The sequence below is a fragment of the Triticum aestivum genome, chromosome 5D, assembly GCF_018294505.1.
Source record: "Triticum aestivum cultivar Chinese Spring chromosome 5D, IWGSC CS RefSeq v2.1, whole genome shotgun sequence".
NCBI classification, from domain to species: Eukaryota; Viridiplantae; Streptophyta; class Magnoliopsida; order Poales; family Poaceae; genus Triticum; species Triticum aestivum.
In genome coordinates this window covers 64,870,098-64,883,719 of record NC_057808.1, presented here as the reverse complement: position 1 = coordinate 64,883,719, position 13,622 = coordinate 64,870,098, and the positions used below count along the sequence as shown (strand labels likewise).

General features: G+C 43.2%; 1 long non-coding RNA gene across 2 annotated transcripts; it reads right to left on the bottom strand.

Moving 5' to 3' along the window:
- Positions 1–6,387: 6,387 nt before the first annotated feature.
- Positions 6,388–10,508, bottom strand: LOC123119479 (uncharacterized). Of its 2 annotated transcripts, none has more exons than XR_006458699.1 (3): positions 9,981–10,508; positions 9,057–9,430; positions 6,388–8,248 (listed from the first exon to the last, which is right to left on the bottom strand). It is a non-coding gene; the product is annotated as an uncharacterized lncRNA (long non-coding RNA). The 2 variants fall into 2 exon arrangements; XR_006458698.1 differs by having other exon boundaries at positions 9,062–9,430; positions 9,981–10,505.
- Positions 10,509–13,622: the final 3,114 nt, after the last annotated feature.

Genomic DNA, 13,622 nt, shown 5'->3' with positions numbered 1-13,622 from the left:
AATCGGAGTGACAGATCCTAATCTCGATCTATGCCAACTCAACAAGTACCATCGGAGACACCCGTAGAGCACCTTTATAATCACCCAGTTACGTTGTGACGTTTGGTAGCACACAAAGTGTTCCTCCGGTAATCGGGAGTTGCATAATCTCATAGTCATAGGAACATGTATAAGTCATGAAGAAAGCAATAGCAGTAAACTAAATGATCAAGTGCTAAGCTAACGGAATAGGTCAAGTAAATTGCATCATTCTCCTAATGATGTGATCCCGTTAATCAAATGACAACTCATGTCTATGGCTAGGAAACTCAACCATCTTTGATCAACGAGCTAGTCAAGTAGAGGCATACTAGTGACACTATATTTGTCTATGTATTCACACATGTATTATGTTTCCGGTTAATACAATTCTAGCATGAATATTAAACATTTATCATGATATGAGGAAATAAATAATAACTTTATTATTGCCTCTAGGGCATATTTCCTTCAGTCTCCCACTTGCACTAGAGTCAATAATCTAGATTACACAGTAATGATCTAACATCCATGGAGCCTTGGTGCTGATCATGTTTTGCTCGTGGAAGAGGCTGAGTCAACGGGTCTGCAATATTCATATCCGTATGTATCTTGCAAATATCTATGTCTCCCACCTGGACTTGATCCCGGATGGAATTTAAGCGTCTCTTGATGTGCTTGGTTCTCTTGTGAAATCTGGATTCCTTTACCAAGGCAATTGCACCAGTATTGTCACAAAAGATTTTCATTGGACCCGATGCACTAGGTATGACACCTAGATCGGATATGAACTCCTTCATCCAGACTCCTTCATTTGCTGCTTCTGAAGCAGCTATGTACTCCGCTTCACATGTAGATCCCGCCACGACGCTTTGTTTAGAACTGCACCAACTGACAGCTCCACCATTCAATGTAAACACGTATCCGGTTTGCAATTTAGAATCGTCCGGATCAGTGTCAAAGCTTGCATCGACATAACCATTTACGACGAGCTCTTTGTCACCTCCATAAACGAGAAACATATCCTTAGTCCTTTTCAGGTATCTCAGGATGTTCTTGACTGCTGTCCAGTGATCCACTCCTGGATTACTTTGGTACCTCCTTGCTAAGCTAATAGCAAGGCACACATCAGGTCTGGTACACAACATTGCATACATGATAGAGCCTATGGCTGAAGCATAGGGAACACTTTTCATTTTCTCTCTATCTTCTGTAGTGGTCGGGCATTGAGTCTGACTAAACTTCACACCTTGTAACACAGGCAAGAACCCTTTCTTTGCTTGATCCATTTTGAACTTTTTCAAAACTTTGTCAAGGTATGTGCTTTGTGAAAGTCCAATTAAGCGTCTTGATCTATCTCTATAGATCTCGATGCCTAATATATAAGCAGCTTCACCGAGGTCTTTCATTGAAAAACTCTTATTCCAGTATCCTTTTATGTTATCCAGAAATTCTATATCATTTCCAATCAGCAATATGTCATCCACATATAATATTAGAAATGCTACAGAGCTCCCACTCACTTTCTTGTAAATACAAGCTTCTCCAAAAGTCTGTATAAAACCATATGCTTTGATCACACTATCAAAACATTTATTCCAACTCCGAGAGGCTTGCACCAGTCCATAAATGGATCGCTGGAGCTTGCACACTTTGTTAGCTCCCTTTGGATCGACAAAACCTTCCGGTTGCATCATATACAACTCTTCTTCCAGAAATCCATTCAGGAATGCAGTTTTGACATCCATTTGCCAAATTTCATAATCATAAAATGCGACAATTGCTAACATGATTCGAACAGACTTAAGCATCGCTACGGGTGAGAAAGTCTCATCGTAGTCAACCCCTTGAACTTGTCGAAAACCTTTCGCAACAAGTCGAGCTTTGTAGACAGTAAAATTACCATCAGTGTCAGTCTTCTTCTTGAAGATCCATTTATTCTCTATGGCTTGCCGATCAACGGGCAAGTCAACCAAAGTCCACACTTTGTTCTCATACATGGATCCCATCTTAGATTTCATGGCCTCAAGCGATTTTGCGGAACCTGGGCTCACCATTGCTTCTTCATAGTTCGTAGGTTCGCCTTAGTCAAGTAACATGACCTCCAGAATAGGATTACCGTACCACTCTGGTGCGGATCTTACTCTGGTTGACCTACGAGGTTTGGTAGTAACTTGATCTGAAGATTCATGATCAACATCATTAGCTTCCTCACTAATTGGTGTAGGTGTCACAGAAACCGGTTTCTGTGATGAACTACTTTCCAATAAGGGAGCAGGTATAGTTACCTCATCAAGTTCTACTTTCCTCCCACTCACTTATTTCGACAGAAACTCCTTCTCTAGAAAGGATCCATTTTTAGCAAAGAATGTCTTGCCTTCGGATCTGTGATAGAAGGTGTACCCAACTGTTTCCTTTGGGTATCCTATGAAGACACATTTTTCCGATTTGGGTTCGAGCTTATCCGGTTTAAGATTTTTCACATAAGCATCGCAGCCCCAAACTTTAAGAAACGACAACTTTGGTTTCTTGCCAAACCACAGTTCATAAGGCGTCGTCTCAACGGATTTCGATGGTGCCCTATTTAACGTGAATGCAGCCGTCTCTAAAGCATAACCCCAAAATGATAGCGGTAAATCAGTAAGAGACATCATAGATCACACCATATCTAGTAAAGTATGATTACGACGTTCAGACACACCATTACACTGTGGTGTTCCGGGTGGCGTGAGTTGCGAAACTATTCCGCATGATTTCAAATATAGACGAAACTCATAACTCAAATATTCTCCTCCACGATCAGATCGTAGAAACTTTATTTTCTTGTTACGATGATTTTCCACTTCACTCTGAAATTCCTTGAACTTTTCAAATGTTTCGGACTTATGTTTCATTAAGTAGATATACCCATATCTTCTCAAATCATCTGTGAAGGTGAGAAAATAACGATACCCGCCGCGAGCCTCAATATTCATCGGACCACATACATCACTATGTATGATTTCGAACAAATCTGTTGCTCGCTCCATTGTTCCGGAGAACGGCGTTTTAGTCATCTTGCCCATGAGGCATGGTTCGCAAGTACCAAGTGATTCATAATCAAGTGATTCCAGAAGTCCATCAGTATGGAGTTTCTTCATGCGCTTTACACCAATATGACTCAAACGGCAGTGCCACAAATAAGTTGCACTATCATTATCAACTCTGCATCTTTTGGCTTCAACATTATGAATATGTGTATCACTACTATCAAGATTCATCACAAATAGACCACTCTTGCGTGACCATAAAAGATATTACTCATATAAATAGAACAACCATTATTCTCATATTTAAATGAATAACCGTCTCGCATTAAACAAGATCCAGATATAATGTTCATGCTCAACACTGGCACCAAATAACAATTATTCAGGTCTAAAAATAATCGGTAGATGTAGAGGTAGCGTGCTGACGGCGATCACATCGACTTTGGAACCATTTCCCACGCGCATCGTCACCTCGTCCTTAGCCAGTCTTCGCTTAATTCGTAGTCCCTGTTTCGAGTTACAAATATTAGCAACATAACCAGTATCAAATACCCAGGTGCTACTGCGAGCTCTAGTAAGGTACACATCAATAACATGTATATCACATATACCTTTGTTCACCTTGCCATCCTTCTTATCCGCCAAATACTTGGGGCAGTTCCGCTTCCAGTGACCAGTCCGTTTGCAGTAAAAGCACACAGTCTCAGGCTTAGGTCCAGACTTGGGTTTCTTCTCCTGAGCAGCAAATTGTTTGCCGTTCTTCTTGAAGTTCCCCTTCTTCTTCCTTTTACCCTTTTTCTTGAAACTGGTGGTCTTGTTGACCATCAACACTTGATGCTCCTTCTTGATTTCTACCTCCGCAGCCTTTAGCATTGCGAAGAGCTCGGGAATTGTCTTATCCATCCCTTGCACATTATAGTTCATCACGAAGCTCTTGTATCTTGGTGGCAGTGATTGAAGAATTCTGTCAATGACACTATCATCCGGAAGATTAACTCCCAGTTGAATCAAGTGATTGTTATACCCAGACATTTTGGGTATATGTTCACTGACAGAACTATTCTCCTCCATCTTGCAGCTGTAGAACTTATTGGAGACTTCATATCTCTGAATCCGGGCATTCGTTTGAAATATTAACTTCAGCTCCTGGAACATCTCATATGCTCCATGACGTTCAAAACGTCGTTGAAGTCCCGGTTCTAAGCCGTAAAGCATGGCACACTGAACTATCAAGTAGTCATCAGCTTTGCTCTGCCAGATGTTCTTAACGTCGTCAGTTGCATCTGCAGTAGGCCTGGCACCCAGCGGTGCTTCCAGGACGTAATTCTTCTGTGCAGCAATGAGGATAATCCTCAAGTTACGGACCCAGTCCGTGTAATTGCTACCATCATCTTTCAACTTTGCTTTCTCAAGAAACGCATTAAAATTCAACGGAACCACAGCACGGGCCATCTATCTACAACAACATAGACAAGCAAAATACTATCAGGTACTATGTTCATGATAAATTTAAGTTCAATTAATCATATTACTTAAGAACTCCCACTTAGATAGACATCCCTCTAATCATCTAAGTGATCACGTGATCCATATCAACTAAACCATAACCGACCATCACCTGAAATGGAGTAGTTTTCAATGGTGAACATCACTATGTTGATCATATCTACTATATGATTCACGCTCGACCTTTCGGTCTTAGTGTTCCGAGGCCATATCTGCATATGCTAGGCTCGTCAAGTTTAACCCGAGTATTCTGCGTGTGCAAAACTGTCTTACACCCGTTGTAGATGAACGTTGAGCTTATCACACCCGATCATCACGTGGTGTCTCGGCACGACGAACTTTGGCAATGGTGCATACTCAGAGAGAACACTTTTACCTTGAAATTTAGTGAGAGATCATCTTATAATGCTACCATCAAACAAAGTAGAATAAGATGCATAAAGGATAAACATCACATGCAATCAATATAAGTGATATGATATGGCCATCATCATCTTATGCCTTTGATCTCCGTCTTCAAAGCACCGTCATGATCACCATCGTCACCGGCGCGACACCTTGATCTCCATCGTAGCATCGCTGTCGTCTCGCCAACTATTGCTTCTACGACTATCGCTACCGCATAGTGATAAAGTAAAGTAATTACAGGTGATTGCATTGCATACAATAAAGAGACAACCATATAGCTCCCGCCAGTTGCCGATAACTCTGTTACAAAACATGATCATCTCATATAATAAATATAGCATCATGTCTTGACCATATCACATCACAACATGCCCTGCAAAAACAAGTTAGACGTCCTCTATTTTGTTGTTGCAAGTTTTACGTGGCTGCTATGGGCTGAGCAAGAACCGTTCTTACCTATGCATCAAAACCACAACGATAGTTCGTCAAGTTAGTGTTGTTTTAACCTTCTCAAGGACCGGGCTTAGTCACACTTGGTTCAACTAAAGTTGGAGAAACTGACACCCGCTAGCCACCTGTGTGCAAAGCACGTCGGTAGAACCAGTCTCGCGTAAGCGTACGCGTAATGTCGGTCCGGGCCGCTTCATCCAACAATACCGCCAAACCAAAGTATGACATGCTGGTAAGCAGTATGACTTGTATCGCGCACAACTCACTTGTGTTCTAGTCGTGCATATAACATCTACGCATAAACCAGGCTCGGATGCCACTGTTGGGGAACATAGTAATTTCAAAAAAATTCCTACGCACACGCAAGATCATGGTGATGCATAGCAACGAGAGGGGAGAGTGCCGTCCACGTACCCTCGTAGACCGTTAAGCGGAAGCGTTATAACAACGCGGTTGATGTAGTCGTACGTCTTCATGATCGACCGATCCTCAGTACCGAACGTACGGCACCTCCGTGTTCAGCACACGTTCAACCACTACAAGAAATCTGTTAATACGTGACGGATCCAATCCATTACCGACCTGCACAAAACTGTCATGCAGGGGCATACGTGACGGATTTGAAATCCGTCATGCATATCGCGTCATAATTTGACCACTGCACGCTCCTTGACGGACCATCCAAAACCGTCACGGATCATGACGGTTCCTAGCCGTCATGGATGGTAGTTAACTGACGTGCTCATAACGGCGTTAATGCGTATACCACATCATCATCTGACATGGATCTGACGTGGCAGCCCATGTAGTAGTCAGCCCATCAAATTATTTGGCCCACTAAATTTTAGCTCAGTCCAAGATTGTCGGCCCATATAGTAATCAACCCAAATATTAGAATTTCAATCCATTATGGTACGGCCCACTAATTTCAAGTCAGGACATTAGCCCATGTCTCATTTCTCTTGGTCAATGGAAATTTAAGCCAATAATAATTTGATAAAAAAATATACGCTCATGTCATTAAAAAAGAAGATTACATAAACACACTAGAAAATACCTATACATGAGCAAAAAAAGAGCCAAAAAAAGAACACTATGCTACTCTACAACCAGCGCCGCCCCCATCAAGCAAGGCCCAACGCTCGTCGAACATCAATCACGGGTCGTCCCACATTCCTAGCCGTTTGATCCACCCCTCCACAAAGTCGTGAGAACACATGTCTTCGTTGTTGAAAATGCTCCCATAAACCAATATCTGCCACATGATAAAAAAATATATCACAATATATAGTATTATAGCCAGTAGGTTAAACTAGAAGTAACTTACTACTCCCTTCGTTCCTAAATATAATTTTTCTTAGAGATTTAAATATGGACTATATACGAATAAATATAGCCTTATTTTAAAGTGTAGATTCACTCATTCTGCTCCGTATGTAGTCCATATTAAAATTCCTGAAAAGACTTATATTTAGCAAGGGAGGGAGTACATGTTATCAAGTCCTATATTTTTTCACTCCCGCGATGTAAAGTAGTGCAACAAAATCAATCGTGTGAAAAGAAACAACCGACGGCAACAAAACGGAATGATGAGCATACATAGATCAATAGAGTTGGCAGTAAACTTCACTGTGCTTATTTGACATGAAGTTCCAGACTATCACTACACTAAAATTGAATCATGCTATGAAAACATTCTGAAATTCCTACTATTGATCTCTCATGAGTTGTGAAATATAAAGTATAAAAAGTATAAAAATTAAATCAAGGGAAGGCACTTTCGTACTTACTATAAGAAATAAATAACATAAGCAATACTTTTATCCTGGTAACAAAGGCAAACATCAGAACAGAAAGGAAACAAACCTTTTTTCTCTTAATAAGGTTATTATGCTACAGGAGAATAATAATATCACAAGTACCTTCCAACAACAAAAAAAGAATACTAGCTTCTCGTACAACAATCAATCATACTATGATGCATCCACAGTGTGAACCTAAGATGGAGAAAGCAGACTACCACGATTAAAATCTTCATTTCAACCATCGAAAGGGATTACCCAAGCCTTTGGTATGAAAAGAAGTGATAATTGATGTATCATATATGTACTGTGGGATATTGGGATATTGAACTGGAGGGAATTCAGTTACCATGTACAGAATTATTGTTGTCCATTGCAATCTGAATCCTAAACTCTATGTTTTAGAATAGGAACTTGTTTCTTTTATACTAACAAGACAACAAAATATAGAGTTACAGTTCTAAGATGCTGATGATAGAAGTACAATTTTTAGGTTTGCTCTCAAGTACTACATATAAGCATTTGTAAAACAAGTCCATTCTAGGAAGATACAAAGCCACAGCTGAATTTGTATCTAACAAGCTGTGACTTCCGAATTAAGTCCCAAAAGATGAGTACGAACGCAACATGAAGACCAGTGGTTAGAAAAAAATAGCTACATCATATTATGTGGATTAGAATTAGCTTGCCCTAATTAAATTATGTGTAATAGTGCAAGAGAATCAGACCCACAAAACCATCGGCAACTAATCAAGCTCACACGTTCATCTCGGAAAGTGAATCCACCTCTAAACTGAAGCAAAACATGATTTGTATTCAGATTACAACTGTCATCCAGATTTGGGGGGAAAGTGGGGAGAGGGGAGAAGCTCGCCACTACTGTAGGAGGGAAGGAAGACGCAGCCATTGGTGAGCTTGTCCACGCGCAATAGGACACAGGGGCCAAGCGGGTGCTGGACTTGCTGTTCCACCTCCTCCAGCAAAGAGAGCTTGTCATGGATGGCCGCTTCGATGAGGAGGACGTCCTGTACACCGCTGGATGGGTGGAGAAGGCTGTAGGCATTAGTAGCACAGAAATTGACACTAATAAATAGTTGTATTTGACACCACAAGCAGCCTTTCCAAAATACGATGATTCTCAAGAGAGAGAAAAACATTGTCCAAGAAATCGGGAAACAGAGGCCAGATGCTTGGTAACATAACAGGTAGCAAAAGCAGCAGAAGGTAATCCTTATAACAAGAGGCTAAGCATCCAGCATTGGCTACAGTTAGCCACTTCATAGCAACTAACATTGGCCAATAAAAAGTAGCACAAGTACAACTATGAGGGTGTGAACTTGGTGCCAATCGGTTGGCCAGCCTCGTGGATCTGGAGATCATTTGTTCGTACAAGTACAACTAGCAAGCACTTGTCTGTTATCGGAGCCATTTCATTTGCAACGGTATCATAATAAAAATGTAATGTAAAATCTTGGTGTTGTGCACTAGCATAGCAACAAAAATTATCAGCAATTACGTTCGCTTCTTAAAAACTGAAAAGGAAGAATTGCATCCTCGATCAAGTATGCTGGCAGTACGAATTTGTGGCTCCAAGTGAATCAGCAATCAATTGTACTGTTTGTTAAAAGAGTATTTTGTCCATGTGTAGAAACAAATACAGAAACTGATCTTGATAATATTTGGCATGCCCAATAACAGATTAAAGTACATATTTGATAGCACAAGCAACAATTTTCCCCAAAATTAAAAACAAGATTACGAAGCTACAGACTGACCATATCCAGCACAAGCAATTTGTCACATCAAATGTTTACTCTGGGCAATATAGGCATAGCAGCACAACCTTACCTAGCGCCATGGCCATTGTTCAGTGGCGGGGCGTGCTTATGTTGTATTGGCACTCCTCCTTGGAGTTTCAGGATGAGGAGCAGCACACGCATTCGCCGCCACCATCGTCGAGCAGGACAAGCCGCGGTGCCCGCCCTCTTCCTGGACCAGCGGCTGCAGGGTGCGCCGCGTCCGTGGATCCTACGGGAGGAGGTCCTCCGCGCCCGAGCATCCATGGAGATCCATCCATCGATTTAGGGGTGGGATTGGGAACTGGAGAGGCGGTACCGTACGGGGTGAGCGCCATGGACACAGTGGAGCACACGAGGAGGAGGAGGAGGCCTATCTATGCGCAGAACCACAGGATGTGATATCCATGGCACTTTTTCTCTACAAAGTACATGCAAAGAAAAACAACAGATAAGAAATAGCATGTACCGACAGAATCTGCAAATATGAGTTTGTCTTCATTTAGATATAAAATGGTATGAGTTTCTCAATTATAAAAGCTCCAAGGATAAATGTTTCAGGCAATTACTAGATAAACAATCAGACAACATACGTCAGACTCTCTGAATTACAGTGCACAACTACAAAGCAATGTTTGAACTCTAAGAAGAACGGAAATTTGCCTAATACTTTTTGTTTCCAGCACAAAAAATGAATGTGCTGCACAAATGTATAATTAGGAAGGAAGCAGAACAACCTACGTCTACAAATCACAAACAACCAGTAGCGAACGAGCATCCCAGGAAGTGGTGCTCGTGCCTTCTGCTGTTCGTTTTAATGGTGGACAAGGCAGACGCCCAGATACTCTGCCTGTACCAACTCAACCTGGCCAACGAGGCCTGCAACCATCCTCTACCAGGAACAACAACATCCATCCATGGAGAGAAGAAGAGGGGAAAGGGAGGGTACGGGACAGTGCAGAGGTACGTACTGGGCCTTGCCGGCCGGAGAAGGTGAACCGCGAAGTGTGGAGACTGCGCACCACGGTTGGAGAAGACGGCTGCGACGACGAGGGTACCGACGGTGGCGCGGCTGACGGAAAATTGGACCCAGCCACAAGGGCCGCCGATGTACTCTGGATCTGTGGCGTTGTCTCCGCCTCCTGTACCTCACCACCGCTCACCGCCAGATGGAGTTGGGCAGTGCCCGCCGCCAGCAACCTCAGGGACATCCAAATCCGGCAGTTGGTCCCGCCGCCACCACTGCCGCCTCAGATCGAGGGGTAGGATTGGGTTGCCATAGCTCGATGGGGCGATATGAATGGAGATGGGCATGGCGTGGGGTTGACTGGGGGGTTCGGGCTGGGATAGGTGGGGAGTGGCCAGATGTGGGGTGGTTCGGCGCTGGCGCCGCCGACATGGAGCAGCGCGAGGAGAAAGGTGAAGTGGCGGCGGAGGCACGAGGGAGGGAGAAGGGTAATTAGGGTTAGGCTGGTTTGGGCTCTGTTAAATGGGCTAGCTCGAAAATTTTGACTCCCCGCGCTGGTGACTTGAAATTTTGCTTCGCGCGCGCTCTCTCACGGTTTTGGTCTCTGTTTTTCTTTTCTATATACACCCTTCTTGCATCTGACTGACATGCAGGCCAAACAAAGGGCACACACAACACATCATCAGTAGGAGCCATCTGTGACGGTCCAAATCGTGGATGAGGGTGTAAATGGCTTGGCCTAGTAAGCCGTTCCGTGACGGCTTCCGTGACGGTCCCTGAATGTCTGTCATAAAGGAGCTACCATTTTGAGGCCCATTTGCTGCTTGCTAGTACGTGACGGTTTTCATGATGGTCTACGAGAACGTCACCACAATTCCGTCATGGATTAGCAAGTTTCTTGTAGTGAGCTCGGTGATGTCCCGCGAACTCACGATCCAGTAGAGCTCGAGGGAGAGTTTCGTCAGCACGACGGCGTGGTGACGATGTTGATGAAGCTACCGATGCAGGGCTTCGCCTAAGCACCACTACGATATGACCGTGGTGGATTATGGTGGAGGGGCACCGCACACGGCTGGGAGAGGTCAATGATCAACTTGTGTGTCCTAGGGTGCCCCCTACCCCCGTTTATAAAGGAGCAAGGGGGGAGGCCGGCCGGCCCTGTAGGGCACGCCAGGAGGAGGAGTCCTCCTCCTAGTAGGAGTAGGACTCCCCTCTTTCCTACTCCTACTAGGAGGGGGAAAGGAAGGGGACAAGGAGAAGGAAAGGGGGGCGCCGCCCCCCTTCCTAGTCCAATTCGGACCAGAGGGGGAGGGGGCGCGCGACCTGCCCTGGCCGTGAAGGATTTGGGTCATATTCGGCCATGTCTGACATTTGGCCTGTTAGAGGCCCACTATAGATTTGCGCCACTTTCGGCCCGTTGTGATTTTCGGCCTGTTAACGTCGGACGAAATCCATGGGCCATATGTGGACCAACGTCACATCAGGCCCATTAACGACCCATATAAAAATGACAATAATCTAGCCCGACCGAACTTCCGGCCTGTTAAAGGCCCATGTATTAGGTCGGTGCATTTACGGCCCGTCTGAATTTCGGCCTGTGAAAGATCCGCATCGTAAATGGGCCACCATTTCGGCCTGCTAAGACCAGTGGGTTATTTGGCACAATCAGGGCCCAATCTCACTTTCGGTCTATTAAAGGCCCATGCTTTTTATGGGCTCGAGATATTTACACCTGTAAACGGCCTATTGTTACTGAGGGCCCAAATTATGTTTAGGCCTCTTAAAGGCCCACTATGGGCACATGCCTACTAGAAAAATATGAAAGCTTATGCTAATTTAGGCCCAGATATTTTTAGTGGGCTACATGCAAATTTCGGCCGATAATCGTTTTTAGCCCAATTGGAATGGGCCCGACGAATGTTGGCATGTTGGGCTCCTACGAAGCTTTCGGCCGAATACATTACTAAGATAAACCTACACTATACAAAAATAGCGTCGTAATTACTACAGCCTTTGGCAGCATCATAAATGCTGTATCAGAACAAAATAAATTCCAACCATACAACAAAAGGCCTGTTGGCATAAAGTTTACAGTCCTTGCAGATAAAAGCACCATCAGATGTATAGAAGCACAGATCATTTGACCTGAGTGCTAATGTTTCAGGCTGTAGAATTTGATGGAGCAGCACGATCTTCACCTTTTTCCGCCATTGCTCTTGAACAACGAAGCGAATGTCTGATAGTCTAGTTTCAAAACCATTCATATCTTGACGACATTTGTCAACCACTATTCTTGTTTCCAAAACGACGTCCATTAGGGATTGGACTTGTGTCTGAAGCACAGATATATCACTCTGTCTAGCAGGAAGATTTTGTTCAGTAGGCGATTTGGACGAGGTTACCTTGACAACCAACCCAGAATTATGCAAGAAGGTGCTTTTTGCACTGTTAGTGGAGAGATACTGACCTACTGCAGCAAGAGGTGACATTGTGCCTGTGGTAGCCTCGTCACCTTCAGGTGGTTGTGGCTGTTCAATCATTTGTTCCATAGCTTCCTCAAAGTTTGAACTTGTAGATTAGTGTACTAGATAAGTTACTAATGAGACAAAAACAAACAAAGTAGGTTACACATTTATACATAACTTATTTTGGTGAACTACTGTAATACATTAGCATGTATTGTAGTGCCAACTACATAATAAAATCACTTTCGGAACGTATGTCCATGTAGCATGCCTACTGTATTGTCTATTTCCTCACATTCGTTGACATCTAAGGATAAAGAGACATGGTTTAAAGTAGGATGAACATAGTATGACATCATTCATATCATGGGCAAACAGATATAAAACAAACAGGCTATTTTATCATTGTGTGCGCACATGAACATAACAACTAGATTACAGATCAAGACCAAAAGAATACCCTTCATCTCTTTTAAACCATGTAAGGTGAAATGATACGTTAAGACAACTGTGTATAAAAGTGAACAGAGTAACTGACATTGGCTGCAAACCAAGTAGTTAAATGAACACATTACAGTACCAATCAGTTCAAAGGCAAGAGGAGTAAGGACTTACAACAGCGGCTTGAACTGCTTTGCTCATGCCCTTCATCTTGCTGGTGTGGCAATCCTTGAAGATTTGCACTGCATTTGGTTCAGGTTCTTTTTGGTCCGCACAGGCTTTCCTCTGTATCTGGAACAAGTCAATATAGATACGATAATATGGCACAGAAAAAAGAAGGATGTAGCAGCTATTTACAAGAGCCTCGTAGTGTGCAATATAGCTACGAGATCCTGTTGTCTGTTGGAATTTCACTTTAGAACGGTTGGTCTTGTTCTTCAAACAGTTAGCCTAGAAGAAGATACACTTGTAAGGCACATACATAAATACAAGTTCAATATGTGGTCTAATCAAATACATATAGCCTACCTGATACTTTGGATCAGACCAGTGTTTAACGAGGGCTGTCCAGTCTTCATCTGTAATATATTCCACTTGAGATGTTTGGGCGATTTCATTGTTAGCCTTGCCTTCAAAGTGAGATTTTCTAAGGTGGTACCGATACTGTCGCAGAGCAGACTGAAAAACATGAGTGCATGCTTGTTTAGTTGCATCATCTTTCGGATCCAACTTGAACCTCA